At 42.8% G+C, this 21,279-nt stretch overlaps 1 long non-coding RNA gene across 2 annotated transcripts in view; it reads left to right on the top strand.

Annotated features, from left to right (window-relative positions):
- The window catches only part of LOC113459066 (uncharacterized), a 51,017-nt gene extending 35,317 nt beyond the window's left edge, over window positions 1-15,700 (top strand). The window contains exons 2-4 of one of the 2 annotated variants that reach the window (XR_003379901.2): window positions 9,170-9,353; window positions 10,366-10,567; window positions 11,804-15,700. This is a non-coding gene — a long non-coding RNA (uncharacterized LOC113459066). The remainder of the gene's footprint in view (window positions 1-9,169; window positions 9,354-10,365; window positions 10,568-11,803) is intronic. The other variant, XR_012580725.1, reaches the window with a different exon arrangement.
- Window positions 15,701-21,279: the final 5,579 nt, after the last annotated feature.

Below are 21,279 nucleotides of genomic sequence, written 5' to 3'. Positions count from 1 at the left end.
TGGAAATGCCACTGGCTTTGCTGAACTAACTGCATTTCACCTCATCCCTTCTGAGAAAATAAGCAGTTCCAGGCCTGGCTAAGCTGTGGTGGGAAGTCATCTGGGAATTCAGGAAGCTAACGGCACAAGCCAAGGCACTGTGGTTGAATGCTTGAGCAAAGATTCATTCCACCTAACTCTAACCTTCAGAAAGTCTGGAATCTGGTTTTGGCTGCCTCTGTAGTAAGCAGAGATAGATTCAGTTGCTCGAAGACAACTCATCACACATAGAAGAAATACCTGTGTGGCTGAGTGTGTATTTGCAGGTACATCTTGCAGTACTGGAGACAGTAATGCAATCTTGGTACAATCAGGGCAGGTCACTGTAAACACAGATAGACAGACACATCAGACCGAACTCATATGGAAACTTCCAATTTATACTCTTCTTTCTGGAACTTGAATGCTCCCATATGTTACCACTTTTTTCCTAAGAAATTTGCCGTATATGCTACATATTAATCAAGCTATCTCAAAGCTTGAGAAGAAAACATTTTCCTAGCTGAATGAGAAGATGGATGTTTTGCAGGAATCTGCTGCTCATTTCTGAAAGCGTAGAGACAGGTCATTCCAAACTGTACTTGCTGTAACCTAGGAGGAATTTGCCCTGCTGATAAATATTTAACAGTCACAAAGGACTTATCTGCTAGTCCTTGTATGGACACTCTTTCAGTGGGTTCAAAGCAGTACACACAATTTTTCAGGGTTGCATTTCCAAGTACACTCTTTTTTTCAGGAATGGAAAGGAAAATCAAAAGTAAGATACAAACCAGTTGAATCATAGGGCTTCTGAGTGACTCCTAAGAATTAGAAATAGGCATTATGTGTTTAATTCAGATTTTTTTTCCATTTAGCTAAAAAGAAAACATTTACTTAGTCTTTCTATTTTTCTTTCCTTCAATTTGGAAGAGAAAACAGAATCTGAATTTATTGATCCATTGAAATTTATTTGGGAAATTGCTTTGCAGGCTGGACTAAGATAAACAGTAATTCATAATATATGTAGCAAATGATCTTGCAAATCACAGAAAAAGAGAGAGTAGAAGAGAGTGGGAGGAAGAATTCATCCCTTAGATGGAAAATGAATGGGTCTTTAAAACAGGAGAACTGGCAGGGAATCTGCTGCCTAGCTGTACATTGCTTTCTCAATGTACCCATCTATTGTATACAAACATTAAATACACAATTAAATCTTGTGTTCAGTTCGCCCATTCATCATACCCAGGTTCATCTTTTTTGTTTGTTTGTGGCTTGTATTTAAGCTTTCTTTACAGAAGGGAGATCTAAAGGGCTGCAGGCTTTGTATTGTGCAGTGAAATCACTCAGACTTCAGATTATTTTGGTCAGATGGAGGGAGGGGTCTTTCTTTTTCCCTACAAATCAACCCTGGAATTTGCTTTGCATCTGGCTGAGGTTGTAAGGTTTTAGAAAAAGAACTGGCAATTCTGCTAGCAGGAGGAATTTTGCGTGGTTAAAGAATGGAGTTAAAGCAATCTTTCCTGCAAAAGCATGTGTGCACGCTTGTGTTAGTTTCTCATTCTCCACCATTTCCTGAAAACAGGGCTTGGGGAAAAAAAGCACATAGATACATAACATTTTTCCATTAGCAGAGCAAGCGGGGGAAGGTAATGGTTTGGGGGGAGGGGGTGGTAATCAGAGATCTGCTTAGTCTTCATAGAAAGAAAAATGCCTGGGCGCCTGCTTTGCCATAAATTGCATCTGGTGGTTGGAGCTACAGCAAGTTATTAAAGTGACTGCATTAAAGTCATAATTCAGCAGGTCAGCAGCACGGTCTGCAACCCCTCCTCCATCACTCCTCCCAGCCCCATTTGCTGAAGGGACAGAACACCCGTTGCCTGAATCAGCTCGTGCTGCCGCACTTGGTGGCTTTTTCCCTGGGAGGGGAAGCAGAGGAGAGAAAAAGAAGGCGAGCTCATGCTACTGAGTTATTCTGCTTTGCAGGGCCAAGTGGAGATGGTGTTGCACACCCAGGCCTCGGCAATACAGGAAAAATCTCACTTCCCAAATGTAGCCTTCCCCCCACAGCAGCAGGGTGACTCCCTGGCTCCAGGCCTGCTGGTTCTCAGTAAATTGTTCTCCCAGCTTACTCGCTGGGCTGCAAGAGGTGGAGGAGGGGATGAAATCAAGATGTCAGCATACCTCAGGGTCGGGGTGAAGGCAGAGGAATATATGTTGCTTGTGCCCGATCAGATGGAGGGATGGGAACAAAAACAACATCCCACAAACCTCAAGATGGATGCCGGAGCGGGGGCTGTAAACAGCCAGCTTAGCGGAAGGCGCTCACTGTCGAGGTCAGATGCTGGCTCGGAGGAGGCAACATTTGTCTCACATTTTGTCTTATTATACTTGAGCTGCTCCCTGCCTCGCTGCTACGATGAAAGCTGCCTTCAGATAATAGCTTCCATTTTGTTTTCTTCAGTGAAAAATCAGGCACATACTACATTAGAACAAAAAGGTTCAGCCATCCCCAGCAGCTTTTCTGACAACACAGTGCACATGTGACTAAAAAGAGACTTGTAGGGGGAAACCCCAATGAACCCCAAATTAAAGGGAAAGCAGATTTTCATCTCAGCCTCCCAATCTAAAACAGATGATTTATTACAAAACAAGATTTTTCTAAAGTCAATCACCTCGCAAAGACCCTATTAAACATCCTCAAATGCAGAAGGTCATCATGACTAGGGCTGGGTCACTTTTTGTAGATGTGACCCATTTCTCCTGTTTCCAAGGGAACAGAAGTGCCCTGGAGTCACCCTTGCACCCTCAGAAAGTGCTCTGGGGCTCTGTTTTTATTGGCCTGGCTGTAGGGAGCACAGCAGGCCACAGGGTGCTTCCTTTCTTCTGATGCTAAATATTTTCTTAATGAATCTAAGGAAGAACAGTGAAGCTGAAACTGCTGAGATGACAAATAGGTGTATGAGGTCACCCAGCAGTGCCAACTCAAGAAAAATGCCAGGTTTTCAGTACATGTTCATGGAACATGGAAAACAGCATGCAAGAGGAAAAAAGCATGCACTCTGCTATTCTCTTAGCAGCAAAGATTACTTGCTTAAAATCAACATGCAAATGTGTATTTTTCTGCAGATTACATGTGTTAGAGACACTCTCATTTTTCCTTCTGTTTTTCACTAGCAGTATAAATATATACCTCACAGTGATTCCAGCAGAACACAGGGGGATGGTTTTCTTCTGATACACAGGCTCCACAAAATTGTCACATAGCTCCCTTGATCCACAGCCACACTTACACCCACAACTATGGAAGACAAGTAGAACATGCCACTGTCTTCTGGGTCAGGGTTTTTTGTTCCCATTGCGATTTTATTATAGGCTTGAGATCCTCTGAGAATTAAATCCACTGCTTGACTACAGAATAGATAATGGCAAGGCAACCTTCCCACATCACTGCCTCCCACCAATGTGGCTCAGCCCTGACCTGACTACCATTCATGCCTGGACAGAGTAGAGTTCGTTCTCTGTATTCCATTCATAGCCACTGGTCTTTGCAAACAAGGAGCAATTTAGAATCAAATTTGATTTTTTTTTTTCAGAAGAGAAATCAAGCAGCAAACCAAGCAGGAACTGAGCTGCGAGCCACAAAAATTATTTCAAACAAATTTCATTAATGCGATGTGAATGACAACAATGTCAGAGTGCTAGTGATCTAAGGAAGGTAAAGAATTAATAGTACAAAATTAAAATACAGAATCTCCCACGGCCATAGAGAGCTGCTTCAAGCCTTGAGTGTGTGGCATTCAGGGGGGCTGCTTCAAAACCACTCAGTGACTTTAGTCTCAGTCTCTATTATTTACTAAAGCAGTAGTCACGATGCCCTAAGCACATCAGAAAAGTAAGCATGTGGGAAAAGCAAGCATGATGGGAAAGTTTGTATGGCTGAAAGCTCATCTGTATTTTGCAAGACTAAGAAATTGAAAAGATATATTGCCGCTGCCTACAATCCTCTCTTGAGCTTGCCCCTCAGTCGTGTTTGTGCTTCCGAGTGCGCGGCAGTTCAGAGAAGCGCTGGGCGCTATAGCTGCGATTGCTGTATTTGTTATTCCGGATGCCACAGCAATGAGACAGACATTCCTATGTGAGGTCTGCGATTTTCCCCCAAATGTGAGGATATTAGTCAAGCTCCCATCACAACGCGAAAACAGGGCGCGTATTTCCAGTGTCATTTCCAGCAACAAGAGGGCAGCAGGGAGCCTCCAGCAGAGCTCGGGATCCAGCAAGAGCAGACGGGTGTCAGCTCCTTATTTCCAGTCTCCTTCGGGCAGCGGTCATAGATTCATAGAATCGTTTAGGTTGGAAAATGGAGGAAAGCCCACTTCTTGCAGAATATAATACAGCCAAACCCCAGGCGAATACACGGGGTCTTACCGTGTTTCTCAAAGAGACAGACTCCGGGGTATCCTGCCCAGGCTCTTTGGGGTATCTCCTACTTGTTTCTAAAAATCTGATGGTACAAATAAATTTTCTTCATCAAGCGTTTATGCTGTTTCACTGGACTTGTAAGTCACAAGCTGGGCTTCTCAAAATTTAGATTTTCAAGAAGTCAGTTGCTGATGTTTCATATATATAATTTAACTTGGTAAATGTACTGGATCTCACAATTAAAGAGGGTTTTGAGTTGAAACCACCATTTCAAACCTGCAGGTGCATCTTCACCAGTGGGACAGAAGGACTATGAGTGTAATTTCATTTCCTACAGGATTCACCACGGGGAGTATCCCTAGCAGATTCTCACCCCTCTGGCTGGCTGTCCACCTCCCTCATAGCCAGGTGTGCAGAAATCCACCCATGGCCATGTCTCCACATTCTCCCCTGAAATGCCCTGTACAGAAACTACCTGTGAAATGTCCCTAATATTTTGGAAGCATTTAGTGTGCACAGCTGCAAAAAAACCACTTGCAGAGGCACTATAGTCATATTTGGGAAAATCACAAATCAAAGGCAGAATGTGATTATTCCTACTGTTCAGACAAAAATGTAGAGTAATATTTGTGAAGAAATCTGAAAGCAGCTTCACCAAGCAAACCACAGTTTAGCCAGACCCAGAGCTGCTGTCATTCCCTGTGACAGGGCTTCTCAGAAAATCACAGCAGCTGTCCCTCTAGTGCCAGCAGTAGCCGGGAACACAAGGAACCATTTCTTCTCTTTCCAGTGCAGAAGCAACACAGGAAAGTCACAGAGCAGCACTGAGTCAGGGCTCTGCGGCACAGTAAATTTCTGAGGCTGCCTGGTATTCTAGGCACATCCTTACAGCAATAAACTCCTCAGCATCATATCCCAGCCAGGAGAGAATCTGGAGCAGCTAAAAATACAGCCTCTGCATCTCAGATGCTTGCACACAGCAAACTACTGCCTGTGACCTCCACACCCTCCTCTCCCAGCACACACACACCCAAGGCAGGTGGGGATTGGCCCCAGTCCACAAGGCAAGGACAAGAGACAGCACTCACTCTGAAGTGTGATGGGCATTACGCACAAATATAGGAATAAAATTGGGCATCTTGAAGGAAGAAGAATTTCTTTTTTCTTGGTACATGAGAAAAATCAGGTAGGGTCTGCATTGCCTTGGTCTTTGAGGCATTTTGCTTAGCACAGTGAAACACCCCAAAGATTCTGGCATTAGCAGGCACTATAAATCTCGAGGACACCACATGTGTGACCGGATTATATATAGCTCTGCTTTCACATTACCAACTCCAAAACACCTCACAAAGAAGATAATGAAATATCCACCTCTCCAGCCGTAGCTCTCTAATCTGAAACGGCATTTCCAGGAGCCATTTTCACTCAACCACGGAGTCTAGGAACAAACACGTTCTCACCCTCCCACGCACTGTCAGACAGCCCCACAACTGGCACACACGTACACAATCACACACATATTCATTCTCTACATTTCTTACCAAGAGATACAAAAAGTCTCGTGTATTTGCAGTTTATCGCATGCAAACATACACATCTCTCCCCTTTCAGTCATGCAAATACACAATCGAAAACGCATTCTGGGTTAAATTCTATTTTCACTTATGCTATGCAAATATAAAAGCTGAATACTTCCATTAAGATAACAGATTTACGACTGTGTAACTGAGATCAGAATATGGTGCTGACTCTCTCATACATAAATTTCCATAGTTGCTCCTGAATTTGTCTTTTTCCTCAGCCGCCTCTCTGTGCATTAATCATTCAACATTTAAATCAGCCATCCACTTGCTTCTTTTTGCTTTGTCAATGAAAATTGTTCAGCATTAATTATAAAACTCATTCTCTGCTGAGGTTTTCTTGGCTTTTTTCATTAGTGGGTGGAAGTGTCAATTTACAGTCATCTTGTTCTGTCTTCAAAAATACCCTGTGTACCAGCTATACTGCAGAATACATTCTCTGTGTGAGAGTGCCTGTAAATGTGTGTCTGAGCTAGGGAATGTGAGAGCTTGTAAATGTATATGCAAGATTGGGAATGCATGTGCATACATGTGTATATGTAGAAAAGATATGGAGATGGTATTCGAATTAGCAAGGCTAAATGTTTCTCAGGCTTTATTTTCCAGTCTGAATTTTAACCATTTTCTGAATTTGAAGATTTTAATAATAGTGGTACACATGATTTCAGCTTACAAAGCAAAGTTTATGGCAACTGTAAATGTGTTTGAAATCAAATATCTTTGACGACAACAACACAATACAGATCTAATTTTTGTAGCAGTAAGACCTCTCCAGATTTGCTTTCATATTTTGTAATCAAAAGGATTGGACATTCTTGGTCCAGCATCCTATGCAATTTTGCAGTACAAAACTAATGCAAGTTCCACAATGCACATGGTAAGATAATAAACCAGTATGCTGTAGCCAACAGCACGCTGCAAGGTAATAAAACACAAGGGCAAGAGAATTTGGTTTAAATGGGAAACATTTGAGGGTATGGATGAAATACAGTAAAGATAGAGGCTGACTAAACTTGTCTTTTCAGGTATGATATTCACAACTGTGAATGTCTTACTCTGTTACTACAAAGCAGAAAGTACTCCAGTGTGTAAATGTTTTCCAATCTTTTCATTATACTGGAATGCTGCAACCTATATTTAACCCAAGGGGAGGGATGTTCTCTAAAAACAATTCACTCCTTGGCAATAATTTCTGCTACCAGTTACATAAAATGTTAGACCACTTCAGCTGCCAAGCAGGGATTACAAAAAAAGAGGGCGAAAAGGCAACCAGGAAAAAGCTATATCTCTTTGAAAAAAATTGTTATGAAGCAACATAAGATCTGAGTCAAGACACTACAGTAATCTCCCAGGCAACAACAAGGTGAACAGTGCAAGTGCAAATGCTCTTCTCCTTCTGGGATTCTGGTATGAGTTTGTCCTGTCCTAGTGTATTTACAGTGTCATGCCCTTCATGGGTGCCCTGTTTTGTGAAAAAAGATGGTTCAGGCAACCAGGTATGTTATGTGCTGACTCCCTTCCCTTCCCTTCCCTTCCCTTCCCTTCCCTTCCCTTCCCTTCCCTTCCCTTCCCTTCCCTTCCCTTCCCTTCCCTTCCCTTCCCTTCCCTTCCCTTCCCTTCCCTTCCCTTCCCTTCCCTTCCCTTCCCTTCCCTTCCCTTCCCTTCCCTTCCCTTCCCTTCCCTTCCCTTCCCTTCCCTTCCCGGTGGCCATGGCAATGTGGTGCCTGTTCTGTACGCTCTGTGCTGCTGAGACAGAGTTGCAGTTTCAGCTCAGTTTCACAGGACTGATGCCCACCCCAAAATCCTGCATTGCAACGGGCAGCAATTGCCTCAACTGCAGAAAATACACAAAGTGAGACTCAGAATAGAGATCAAGAATGGAATCAGTCCTGAACACTAAACTGAGGAGGAACAAGAAGCTGTTGAGAGAAGGAAGTTAATACGACCCAAGGTATATCCATTCTGTGAAAAAACAAGAAACCTTCAATCTCCAAGGCTATCAGGCAGTGTTTTTCACTCATACTGAAAAATTGGAAAATAGATAGTGTCTTTTTACTCTATGATGAAATGATAATAAGTAGAAATAACAGTCTTTAGTTAAACAACAGAGCACATCTCCAACAGAAGTTCTGCTTTAGCTAAACACTCAGAGAGTGAACTGGGAATACAGCCCAGGGTTTGGGTTTATTTTTTTTGTACAGATCTCTGCATGTTTGTATGATAACTGATGAGGTTATCACACAAACAAAGAGGTAAGACAACTAGTCAAGCAGTGTTTTCTCTCCCACTGATAGAACAGGAGGAAAAGGTGAGTTTGATTCTCATTTAAATCAAAACATTTTGTATGCCCAGGAGCAAAAACAAAATGAGCTCAAAGTCAAGTCTGCATTAAGGAGCACTTTTCTGGGGTAGGTGACCTGTGAAGGCACCACAAATATGCTTCTACAGGTGAGCCATGCTTTTGTGCATGGAGCAGGCTCACTAGGTGAGGAGACTAAAAGAGCTGTGGTCCCAGCTCTCACATGGCTTCCCACCCAGAGCACAAGCTTCCAGACACACCATGCTAAAGTGCTTGGCAACCTTCTTTACCTTCTCCTCCATGCTTGCTGCTGTGTATTCCTACAGAAAGCCTGATGTGCTCCATCTTGTCTCCTTCTCTCAAGTGAAATAACCTCTTCCAAGAAAGGTATGTCTTTGCCACTCTAAACACATTGACACTAGAAATTTATTAGCAAAACTACACTGGTCAGAAATAATCTGAACCATACTCATGTCAGCAGGGCTAGGATAGACCAGCCCTTGGAAGGACAGAAAAGAATTTTGTGCCAAATTCTAATCTACACCCATAATTTTTTAGAGTTCTTGCCAGCATGAAGGAGCATTGGAAGAAGCATATATCATACCTGTTTTGACCCTGCTTGCACTTCTTACTAGTGTGAATGAGAATTTGGAACTGTGAGTCCATATGTGCCTTTAAATTGCTTCCAATTTTTCTACATGCTTATTTTAGCAATAGCTGTCACCCATGTGTATGCAAATTGAGCTTGCAGAGGAGCTCTGAGTAATAGGGAGAAAACAGCCTACCACTGTATTAGACTACAGCTGATGCCACAGTAAAAAATGCTGTTGGTAATTTTAGTTCCCCTCCTCAGGGACACTTCCTGCTCTTCCACATCATTATGAAAACTGCTGGTGACAACGCATCCGATCCCAGTACTGGGAGCTCCTCAGAAGGACTCGTAACAAAACACGCTCTTGAGCCTGGAGGTTTTTTTTTTCTGCAAATCTTCCAAGTTTGGATCTTCTTTATCTTCCAGATCAGAGGTGAAATGCATGGTATGGCAGAACAAATGAGGCTTTTCTATCCTTTGCCCATGGACCTCCTTCTCCTAAAGTCACAGAATTTAATTCTTACAAGAACTGTCAGCTTAATTCCTTTCATAGCCATGACACTACCTGAAAGAGTTTTTAATGCACTTAGGTTTTAGTATTGTATTTTCACACTTTTCATCTTAGGTTTAATTGTCTGATAAATCATCCAAGACTTCGAAAGCCACATTTTCTTTTGAGTGATCCTGTCTTCTTCTACTTGGCAAGTGTCACATTTTTCTGTGATTTTCTTATAGCATTTAAAGCAACAGGAATATTTTTATTTACTTCTCTCACTCGGCATTCACATAATTCCTTGTTTCTCTAGAAAAATTTACAACTCCAGGGTTGCTGTACCTGCAGAATCATCCAAAGAAGGCCATCTACTTTGTCTGACCTCCAAAGGTGGTGGCAAATTTTGGTTTTTATTTAAGTGAAAATTCTGAGTTATTCAGATACATAGATTCAAGTTTTCAGCCACTTTACATATTAGGCATATACTAAATTTGAATTAAATCATTTGCACATGTGCAACCTACATTTATGCATGCAAATCAGGCAATTAGGTACAAAATTACCTGATTTGCATACATAATGCTAGAACTGAGCAAGTAATATGCAACAAAAAACATATTCTATTAATATTATTTTCTTCTCTTCTGAAATTAGCTGCAACTGGATTAGAAAATAGTCAAGATTTTCATCACTCAAAATGATTATTTGATGAACATTTTTAGGTCTACTGATATGCTGGCTAATTACACATCTCAAATTACACCGATTTTGTATCATGTTTGGTAACCTAGCATAAAGTTTATAACAAAATGTGCATTACTACCTTTTTCATGTTTAGAATTCAACTTAAAATTCATTTGTATGAATAAATCTTGAGTGCATGAATATTAAAGCATAGCAACACAAGTCCACTAAAATTTGCTTTTGAATTCAAATTGAAATTTTTGCTGTTTGTGCAATGCAGCTGCTTTTCCACGCGCACAAATATGGAGCTGCTGTGAAAGCATCTGAATATGTAGAAAAATAAGTCAGTGAAAATCATTCGTGGAGTCTGGAGGGTATTTCCTACAGTACTGCAGTTGTAAGCAGACAGGTCACACCTCATGGATGAAACAAGAAACTTTTCCTCACCACAGCAACACTAGAGGGGCCTGCCTTACTGGAAGGTAAGTGCATACCTTGGGAGGGCTCTGGTGATACCTTTGACCCTGACCTCTCCTCTCTGGTGGCTCTTTCTGCCTCCTACTGCCTCCCTGCTCTGCACATGTACCAACACACTTCTTTTGGTTTGCTTCCTTTTGCTGTGCTCTGTCTTGCTCAGAAGGCAAACTCCTCAGGCACAGACCTGTCCTATTTGTCTGCAAAGTCTTATGCATAGTAAGGGGCTTTAGCTGTAGAATAAACAAACAATAACTGCACTTCTGCTGTAGTGCAGAGACATTTTTGCATGTCTCTAACTGTTCTCATGGGCTTATCTCCAAAGCCCCTCAAGCGGTTCATTATCATTTTTAAGATGGGGGTCACCAATACTCTTTCAGGTAAGGGCAGATCTTGGTTCCTGTCATGGCAGTATGAAGCTCCACAGAGCATCCAGCATTTCATTCCTCATGCATCCCGGCATTTGCTTTCTGATCAGATGCCCATTTTACAGACAGCTTCCAATAAGTGGCAATCAGACCTTCCCCACAAACACTGGGGTACCTTTAATAAAACCAGGCAATACACTTAGGAAAATTATTTCCTCACAGCATGCATGGCTGCATATGCCATAAACATAACCTGCTACTGCCTGGATCATTCACCTATCAGCAGTGTGCCAAGTCCTACTGGTTTGATTCTTTTATGCTCAAATAGCATTTTCAAACATTTCAACATCCCCTCTTGGTTCTTCTCCTTTAGTATTTAAATCACAAGTATTTCTAAGACAACCATGTCTTTCTCTTCTAAAAACTGTTGCACATCTTTGGCTAACACAAGAATATAACAATAACAACCACCAAAGTATTTGACAAGATCCACATTTAAGAACCATCATCTTGCGACAACCTTGTTTCTCATTATCTATTGCTTCTCCTTTCAGAAACTTCTTTGTTTTTCATTCATTGACAAATTGGTAATGAGGGACTCTTCACCTCACAACCTATTGGTCAACTAAAATTAATTTATTTTCCAGTGCCTTGGCTGCTCTGCAAAGTTTTGCTGCTCATAACTATGCAATCATTTGGCTTTTATTTGTCTGTCTATCACAACAGCTTCAGAGCATCTCTCAAGCATTTAAATCCAGAAAACTCTGCATATCTCCCTTTCCTTCTCATCCCTACCTGCAGAAGGACAGAGTTTGTATAATTTTCCTTTCTTGCCTTTGCCACTGACACTTATTCTTCCTTTTTCCTCTATTTCAGGTTAAGGGCCTCCAGATCATCTTGACACATGCTCCAAAAGTGGTACCTTTCTATTTCTTGCTCTTTCCTGACAACAACCTTCCCTTTCAACACTCAGCAATTCCATTTCTAGAAGGAAATATATACAAAGGCAATTCAGCACCACCTCTGTAAGCTCACTAATTTGTAAGAGTCACTGGGAAGTCCTGCAGGCCAAGAATGGAAGTGTATCTGTAAGTGATAGTTGGTTAGATTACAGTGCTAATAGCACTGAGGTTGTGGAATTGATCCCTGTATGGGCCATTCACTTAAGAGCTGGACTGGATGATCCTTGTGAGTCCTTTCCAACTCAGAATATTTTCTGATACACATTTCAAGCTCTGAAGGTAAAAAACAACAGTAGTTCTTCTGCTCCAAATAAGGTGCACTTCATTCTAATCCTGACATCTATCACACTTTCAAGTGAACAATGACTCATGGCCTTTCATCATTTGTGTTTGTCACACAAATCTAATTTAACCTCATAAATTCCCAAAGAGAAAAAAAATGTTTTGTAGGAGTTGCTATGCTTATACCACAAATAACATTGCTACAAACAAATTGCTAAATGTGACCTGCCTCTCCTAAGGACCCGTGATCCTGAAGCAAACCAATTATGTAAAATCATCAAACCCAGCAGAGAAGAAGCCAGAGGAATTACAGAAAGGACTTAGTAGTGGGAGCAAATTAAATGGATGAATTTGTGTGGTTTGCCTTGCTGCAGCAAGCAGATATGCACAAAGGGGGAGAAACTGCTGACTGAATGGACTTGGGACCCTGAGACAGAGAAATCCTTGGGGAAAGTAAACCAGAAGTTTGTGCACCATGGAGCACATTGACGGACAAATGGACTGTATCACTAACAGAAAAACAGAGCAAATACATAAAAGATATTGGCAAAACCAACAGGTAGATATATCTCAATAGACTCTTGTGCTGTGAGGGGGAAAGACAGCAATGTCATTTATCTGCTGGTGAAAAGCCAATAGCAGACCAGGCACTCCTCCTGGAGAGTCAACAAAAGCAACAGGAACTGCAGCTTGCACTTCAGCAGGAGAGGCTGTTGCAATGTTCGCTGGCATGGGGCCTGGGCAGTACTGCAGGACTGGCAGAAGGTGGTTTGGGCCAACTGAGCTCAGGGCTGATGGAGCTCAAATACACATGCACACCTGTATCTCTGGATGCCTAATGCTGCTGCTGCTGCAGAGGGTTAAAAGTGAGCTACAGAAAACCTTCCCTCAACAAAGGAAGGCCACACAGCATAGGAAGTGTTGAGCTGTTTGGCTCTAGTTCTGGCCAGCCTGAGACTGGCTCCAGAAGCATACTCTCATGGCATCTGGCGTGCATTCTATTAATGAGGAATGTGCTCATTTATACCCAGAGAACATCACTACCTGCCTGTCCAGAGATGAAAATGGCCTTGGAATTACTTCCACAGGGTGTGCTGCTAGAGTAAATGGATTGCCACCCTGAGAATTTCTCTGTCAGTAACATGACGGAGGAAGTGGTGTGGAAGAAATGAATTCATGTTAGACTACAGCATTTTGCTACAAGAGGTAAAGAAGAATTATTAGTCCTACACCAGCTTACAGAAGGTTCTTCTGAGAGCAGGGATACTCCAATGATACACAGCTGACATGCAAACTTGCACAAGGGAAGGGATTGTTCACTGGAGCATATACAGGCATGTGCCCACCATATACAGATAAGTGTGCCATTTGAGACATGGAGCTGTTCAACAGGGCAGTTAGAGAAACACCTGAGTGGTGAGTGCTATAATGTTGAATTGAGAACAAATGGTCTTAAATTGTGTGGGAACTCCACTGTGAACTAAATGAAAAACCAAGAGAAGTCTGGTAACTACACGGCCAGGATTCCTTAGGGAACAACAGCCAAAAAGCCTTAAGCAGATTGGTAAAAGAGCTATGCGGACCCAGACATCTTTAGGCATTAAAGAAAGTTGGCGTATCAGTACACAGACATTACAGCCCTGAAACAGAACATCATTGAGAAATCTGTGTGGTAATGGGATGGGTCCCCGTCAAACTGTACAACTGAGTTTGGACAAGACCCTGAGTAAGGATGTGTGTGCTGCCAGGGACTGGTGCCTTAAATGCCTGCAGTAAGTAATATAAATATGGTGACTCTCAGAGTGCTGGGAAGGAATCAGGCAACTCTACAAAGCTCATCTGAGGAGGAAATGGTTTGGAGCAGGTGACAGCCTACAGTTCCCACAGACTCAGACCAAGATAAGAGCACAAAGGGCCTGCTTCAAGCAGGGAAACAACCATGCTCTAATCTGATCCCTTGCTTCTAAGGTTTGAAGAATTTTACTGGCTTTAAGCATCTTCCATCTTTTCTGAGCTGAAGGACACATCTGACAGCTACGTATGTGCTGGTCAAGTGTGGAAGAATACAACTGTATTTACATGTTCTGTGCTGGAAGGATTATTTTCCTTCAAATATTAGAAAATAAATCTTTTCTTTTACCTCAGTCCTCATTTACAACAACAGAAGGGTATTCTGGGAGGTTTTAAAGTGACTTTAACCTGATGTTGTTGTTTTCAATATAGGAGCTATTAAGAACTTTCATTGTTATATAGTTCATGTTGTAAATTATTTCCATAGCAACCCGATCGTGTCATATATTCTGGGCTATAACTCAGAGGGAGAGGGGATGGGAAAAGCACAGAATAGAGACTACAGAGCAAAACCTGTCCCGATTATTACCTGAATCTTGAATGTTCTTTTTAGTACAATTTGCTTAAGCAGTGTTTATTTCCAGGCAATGTTGAGGATCCAGCCAGGCTGCACCTGCCTTCCCAGACATGCTCAAACACAGCCTAGGATTGCACATCTTCAAGGGAGAGCAGGGTGGGGTTCCTTCAAATGACAGAACCTTCTGCAAGGAGGAAGCTTCAAGCTGTAACTTGCAAAATATGTACTGTAAAAATCCAGCTATCAGAACACGGAAGATCTATGTAGAGACCTGCAACTAATCATGCAAAAACCTGAAAGGAGCTGCTCTTTGTATTAAGCATGTGCAGTGCAGTTCTCAAGAAATGCTGTCATCAGTTCTAGCATGAGGAAAGACAGGTACAAAAGAGAATGAGAATTTCTGCATTGCTTCCTGGTATTTAACTGTCACACAAGCCACTAGACATTCTATCAAGGCTGCTGACTAATTGTTAGCAGAATGTGACTAGATATCCACAGATCACTCAACTGATACTGTCCTTGATGCCCACACCTCTTACTGCCTCCCTTCCAGCTGAAATGGTGCAGTGAGCACAGCTGAATGAGTTCAGTTGGATTAACAGAAAAGTTGACTCCTGGATGGGAGGGTGATGAGCTGGGTGTTGGAGTCAGAGAATCACTCAAAACCACAGCAAATGTTTGCCAAAAATGAGTATATACACTTAGCAAGGTACAGCTTTTGAAAGGCTGCATCTTTTTGATAAGATACACAGTATAATCTTTAATTGCAGGAGATGGGATAAAATAAATGTGCCAACTGGCCTTTCTTATCAATGCAGTCTGAATTCTTCACGGAGGAATTATCTTTACATGTCACAGGGAGTCAAGAACATCAACAATACTTGAGCAAGTAATAAAAAATACTCCAAAATTTACTGCTGCAGGAAGACAAGAGCCCTTTCAGTTGTTTTAATCTCAGATGTTTTATACCTTGTCTTTTTATTTTACAGAAATCAGTTATAGACATTGAGTGAGTTCTAAGAGAAAATGTCTAGCATATCAAGCTAGATCAAATAAACTTTCAACATCTACAAGTCAGTGGCCTATATTTTCCAGTAGCAGACCAGATATTCAGGATTCCCACTCCCTCCCTAATTTTGCCCCTAGCTCTTACATACATTAAACCTACAAAAGTGTATTGTCCTTACTCCAGCAGTGTGCCAGTCTGGACACGTTCGAATGAAAACCTGAGCTCCACTATGATCTTGTCTCTTGTTGCCATGATGTGTGCAGTGAAGAGGAAGATTGCCTCAGATAATCCGGAATATAGCAATTCAAAGCAACCCCGTCCTGTCTTTGATTTGGATGTGGTGTGCTTTCCATCATAGCCAAAGGGGAGCTCCTACCTCTGACACACAGGTATGCACTCTTCTTCACCCCAGCCCTCTGGATGTTGCATCAGCAAGAGCAGCAACAGCCTCCAGCCTTGGAGCTATCAGAGTGAAGGGTGCATGCACGCTACAGGCAACTGGCCTGGCACTGAGCGTTGTTGTTCCCAAACACCTGTGTCACACAAGCGCTTTTCAGTTCAGCTGTGCAGTTGTTGTAACAGCATGCTTTTATTCCAGAGGAAGGGAGATTGGCATTTGGGGCAGTAACCAATGGCTGTGGTCTCCCTCGTTCTCATAGGAGTTTGCTGTGTGACCCTGGCTCAAACACTTGAGATTACCCATCTGCAAAATGGATAAACTAATGTGGTAACTTGAGGAGTAGCTTCACCCTTTCCTAGGCACAGTTCTCAAATATGGTTAGCAAAGTTCCAGGCAGCTTTGCATAAAAAAACACTTGCCTAAGGAAAGGTAAAACACTGTTTTGGCTTCAGCCCTACTCGGGGCTGTCCCCCCTGGAGAAGCCCCCTACGCCTCGCCAGTTCGGCAGCCCAGAAGCAGAAGCAGGCTGCTAAATCCGTGGTTTGCCTAAGGAGCGAGTGGAGGCTTGCAGCAGCATGGCTGCTTTCTCTGCACATTCCTCTGGTGACGCTGCTTATTACCCAGCATGCAGATAACCCTGAGTCAAGGCTTTGGTATGAGCGGCGCTGCCAGGAGCTGCGTGCTTGGAATAGAGGGTTACAGTTTAAACCGAGGTGAAGCGCCGTCCCCAGCCAGCTGCGCCCTGCCTGCCTCTCCTACTCGGCTGGAGCCAGCCACCCCTTCACCTATTTGCAGAAAAGGAGCTTTCCAGTCCCTCCCCTCCACCCCATCGCTCACCCAGGGATCATTCCCATTGAGAAGCTCTCAGTCTAATAGTAATCCCGACGAATTTAGCTGCTGCTAATAAATCCCACCCTCTGCCCCTCCCAACCTGCCTCCATGCAAATCCATTTGTAGGTTACTTGAACAATAGCGGAGCTGTAATCAGCCCTCCTCTCTGGCAGCCTGCAGGGAGGGAGGGGAGGAGGATGATGACAGTGGGGAATTCTGCTCGGCTCCTTGAAGCTGCACAGACATGTTTCATGTCCCCGTTCCCATCCCCTGCGCAGAGGCGGGCAGGCAGGCAATCACATGGCTGTCTAGGTCGGCCCAACCCAGCGGCAACTGCATGCCCTGGCGACCCTCCCCAGCCCAGCCCGGTTTGATTCAGTTCGGTTCAGTCCCTGCCTAAGCTGCCGTGCAGCAGCAGTGCCAAGCCGCTCCGCGCCGCGGTGGAGTTGCCAGGCTCAGCCTCCACTCCCTAAACAAAGTAAAGGGCCTTTGCGCTGGCCAAAAAAGAAATAGAAAGATACCCCAGTGAAGCAGACTTGGGCGAACGGGTGGCCTGGCACACCCAGTACTGCCGAGAGAGCAGTGCCAGCCAGAGAGAAAGGCACAGCTCTCCACTGTAGGGTCTTTGGGGACGACAGAGAACCAGAGTCTTCTCACTGTTAACGATGATCGTGTAGGAAAGAGGAAAGGAAATTCCCTGAAAATAATTTGCAATTTGCAGTTCACATCTTAAAGGTTTCTTTGTAAAGGGTCATAAAAGCAGCACCGAGTGCATATGGCCGAGCAGGGCTACGGGGGAGGGGGGTGGGGCGGGGAGGGCTGCGAGCGGATGCCAAATCAGCTGAAACCTAAGAAGCTTGACCTTCCTCACCTCCACCCCTGCTCCCACCGCCTCCAAAAAACCTTGCAAGGGCGCTTCGGGAAGGCAAAGCGCACAGCAGCGAGGAGAATGCAGGCTCAACCCGGCAACAGGCAGGGCTGTGCGGCTGTGTCAGTGAAGGGGGAGAGAGGACACTTCAGGGTAGCTGTGTCCCCTCTCAGCAATGCAGACTTGTACCAGCATGGTTCATTGCATTCAGCCAAGCAGTCAGACCTTGGAATCTTGAACCTACCTAGCCCAAGTAGCTCAGCCAGTCCAACCAGTCACAGACTGTTCTGGCCAGACAGACTTTTGGTGAGCATCCTCCCCCTCCCATTCATATGTCTACCTGCTCCCTTCTGCTGCTCACCCTACAGTTCCCTGAATGGCTGAAGGAGAGTGGGTTTGCTGTCAAAAACTTGAAATGACATGTACTCTCCCATGCTTCTTCTCATGGAGTTAAGCAAGTCAATTCCCAGGGAGAAGAACTGGATTCCTGCAGAGCCTCCCAGTCAGGGGTGGCAGCGTGGGGCTGGGCTGTCCTGTGGCAAACACGTGGAGACAGAGTTGTTTGTCTGGCTCATCAGAGGAGCCCTGTGGTAGCCTCAGTCAGTGCACACATGCCTAATTCTTCTGAGACATCCATCTGGGAAAAGACCTTGTATGCCATTCTTTTCACATCACCCATCAGCAGAGACATTTCCCTTACCAAACTGCAGAAAAGGTTTTAAGGCAGGGGCTGAAACAACAGAAGCTTGGTTACATGGCTTTCAGACACCTTGAAGATAAACTCAGCAGTGCATGTTTCTATACAGGAAGGTATAACCATGCCCTCTGCATCTTCTGGGAGATGGTTGTAAAGACAGCTCTGGAGGTACAGATATGTTTTGGGTAGAAAATGCGTGCTGTAATGGATTCTGATGGCTGAACGCCAAGGGGGAAGCTGTTCTGCTTCAAGAATAGCCTTACAAGAGTCAGCACTACAGTGACAGTTCAGTACTCTGCTGCACATCTACAGGATGTGTCACTTTGGCAGAGAAAGAAGTTGCTAATGCACAACACAACCCATCCTACAATGAATGGAGAATGACTGCATACAAAAAAAAAAAAAGAAAGAAAAAAGAAAAAAAAAAGAAAATGGCAAGACTTAGGAGAAAGGGAAGCTGCAAGGCAACTACTGCATAGTAAGCTGGGAACCTGAGAGCTCTGAAGACAAAGCCCTTTCCCTTGAGGGGAAGAAAATCTCAGCTCACAAGACACATAAAGAAGCAGACAACCCTTTTTCCAGTGACTGCTGCAACCCTGCAAAGCTGTGCTGGCGGCCAGCCTATTTGAAGAGATTGCAGTTTCAAAACAATGTTAGTCCTGACTAGTTCAGGGAGGTGAGCATGCTCATATGCACAACATTGCTAAGCAAATAAAAAAGATAACAAAGTTTGTATTAAATTACACCAGTTACCATTGGTAAACTCTAGTTCCTGTTGGAACTGTGTAGTATTCCCCCCAAATGGACATAGCAGTTCTTCACTGCATAAACACATCTATCTCCAACTCACACACAGCTGCCAATGCTTAAAAAACAAACATCCAGTGACACACATGTTCTAACCCATTTCTAAGAAAATAGGCTACAAGGCTATTAAAAGAAATGTCAAGAAGCATCTAACTGGGGAAAAAAAAAAAAAACAACCAAAAAAGCAAAACACAACAACCCTCCCTGGGAAAATAAACCATTTAAATACTTCCCCATTACAAGAAGGAATGAAAGCACAATAAATGACCATCTGGACAAATAAATTAACTTACACCATTTATTCAAGCAAACATTGGGCTGTACCTTAAATAACTGGCAGGTATGGGGGATGGGAGCATTACTGTAAAATACAGAAATAAGCTGAATCTCTGTACATGAGACTCACTCGACAGCTCCCCTTTCCTCCTCAAAAAAAGGTTACAACTTGTTTGTCAGCTGTGGACATCTTCAGAAAGATAAAAACCTATGGAGTGGGTTCAAAGAAATGCTGGCTAATATGCCCAGACTGGCTGCTTAATGAGCCAGAGTAAAAGAAAAGGTCACATGGTTACAAAAAACCTCCATACAACAAACACCCTGTAGCTATGGTTAACTTTAATTAACTGCAGTATTACAATTCACTTCAAGCTTATTTTCCACCAATGTTTACTGCACCTTACCTTTCCTTTGCCTGCTAAAATCAAACAGATTAGTCTCATAAGTGGGCTTATGTTTCAAAAAATAAGAGCTTTTCAAAAATGATCTGAAATTTTAAAAATCCACCAAATAGGTCTCTTTCTAGCTATAACTACTGATGAATGATTTCAAGATTACAGGAGTAGCTCTGTTTATATAAATCAGGGTATTCACACTTCTGTGATACAATTAAATGTTGAATAGCCAGTAGTAGTTCTCTTTTAATAGCAGTTACAATTCTCATATGATTACTTCTCCTTAAGTTTAAACTTGAATTTCAACCATGTGGACAATTTTTTTCTCTGCCAGTCATGAGCTTACAATGTTAGTCTCCCTATTTCATGATTTAAAAATAAACTGCTGTGAGAGAATTGCATGCTTAGAAATAACTGAAAATAGGACCAGTACAAATCTATACTCTAAAAAACATGTAAGTTGTATCCAGCAATTAACTCAAAACATTCTTTTTCTGCATTACTTCTTTGATCCATTACATAAGAACAATATGTTTGGAGATTTTTAAGCACTGATATATCACTTGGCAGAAAAAAAATTAAAATATATATATACACACAAAGTCATTGTATGAAATCACAGATATAGTGATGCCAAATACTAAATCTCAGAGCACAACAAACCCCACCCCCTCCCCACACACATGAAACAGCCAGAGTGTATCTATACAAGACTGCAAAGATCTGTAGGCACACTAAGAATATAGTCTCAAGGTTTCTACCATCCTTCCCACCAGGAATACAAGTCAAGTATGTATTTAGACCAAGCAGATGCCAAATGCCATCCAGACTTTCCTTTATACAACTATGGGGCTTTGGCAGGTGGGGATCCTTACTATTCAATAAACTAAGAGCTCATAACCTATGATACTGTTGCATTTGGAACAGCCCTATATTCTGCTGGTCAAACTGCAAAGGATTTCTGCAGTGCTGCTGGGTTTTTTCAGGTTTCCCCCTCTTTCCTCCATTTGCCTCACTGGAAAGGACAAAGTTCACAGTAGGTTTGTTTGCATTTTCTAGCTAGCATGAGGCCTGTGTATTTACTTTGCCTGTTGATCACTTAACAGGTATTACACTGCTCCCCTATCTCCAGAAAATGCCAATGTCACACAGAATTGTTAATTATACAAAGAATCACATATAATCATTGCCAAAAAGAAAGCATTCACTTCAGTGCTTAAAGGAAGCTTCCTTGCCTGAAAACACAATAAAGCCCCTGAACTGTTCATCAATTCAAGTTACGAAAAGCCAATGCCTAAATGGGGTAGCAACTCACCAGCTGCAACACCAACTGTAGAAGCTGTTATTTCATGCTACCCTTTCTGTACTCTGTTCCACTACAGTCCTGCCTTACCATGAGTTTGGGGCTAATGTCAAACTTTGACAACCACTCTTAAAATCAACTAAATTATTAACTA

This window comes from Zonotrichia albicollis, chromosome 6, assembly GCF_047830755.1.
Source record: "Zonotrichia albicollis isolate bZonAlb1 chromosome 6, bZonAlb1.hap1, whole genome shotgun sequence".
Lineage (NCBI taxonomy): Eukaryota > Metazoa > Chordata > Aves > Passeriformes > Passerellidae > Zonotrichia > Zonotrichia albicollis.
This window is presented reverse-complemented; position numbering and strand designations above follow the sequence as displayed.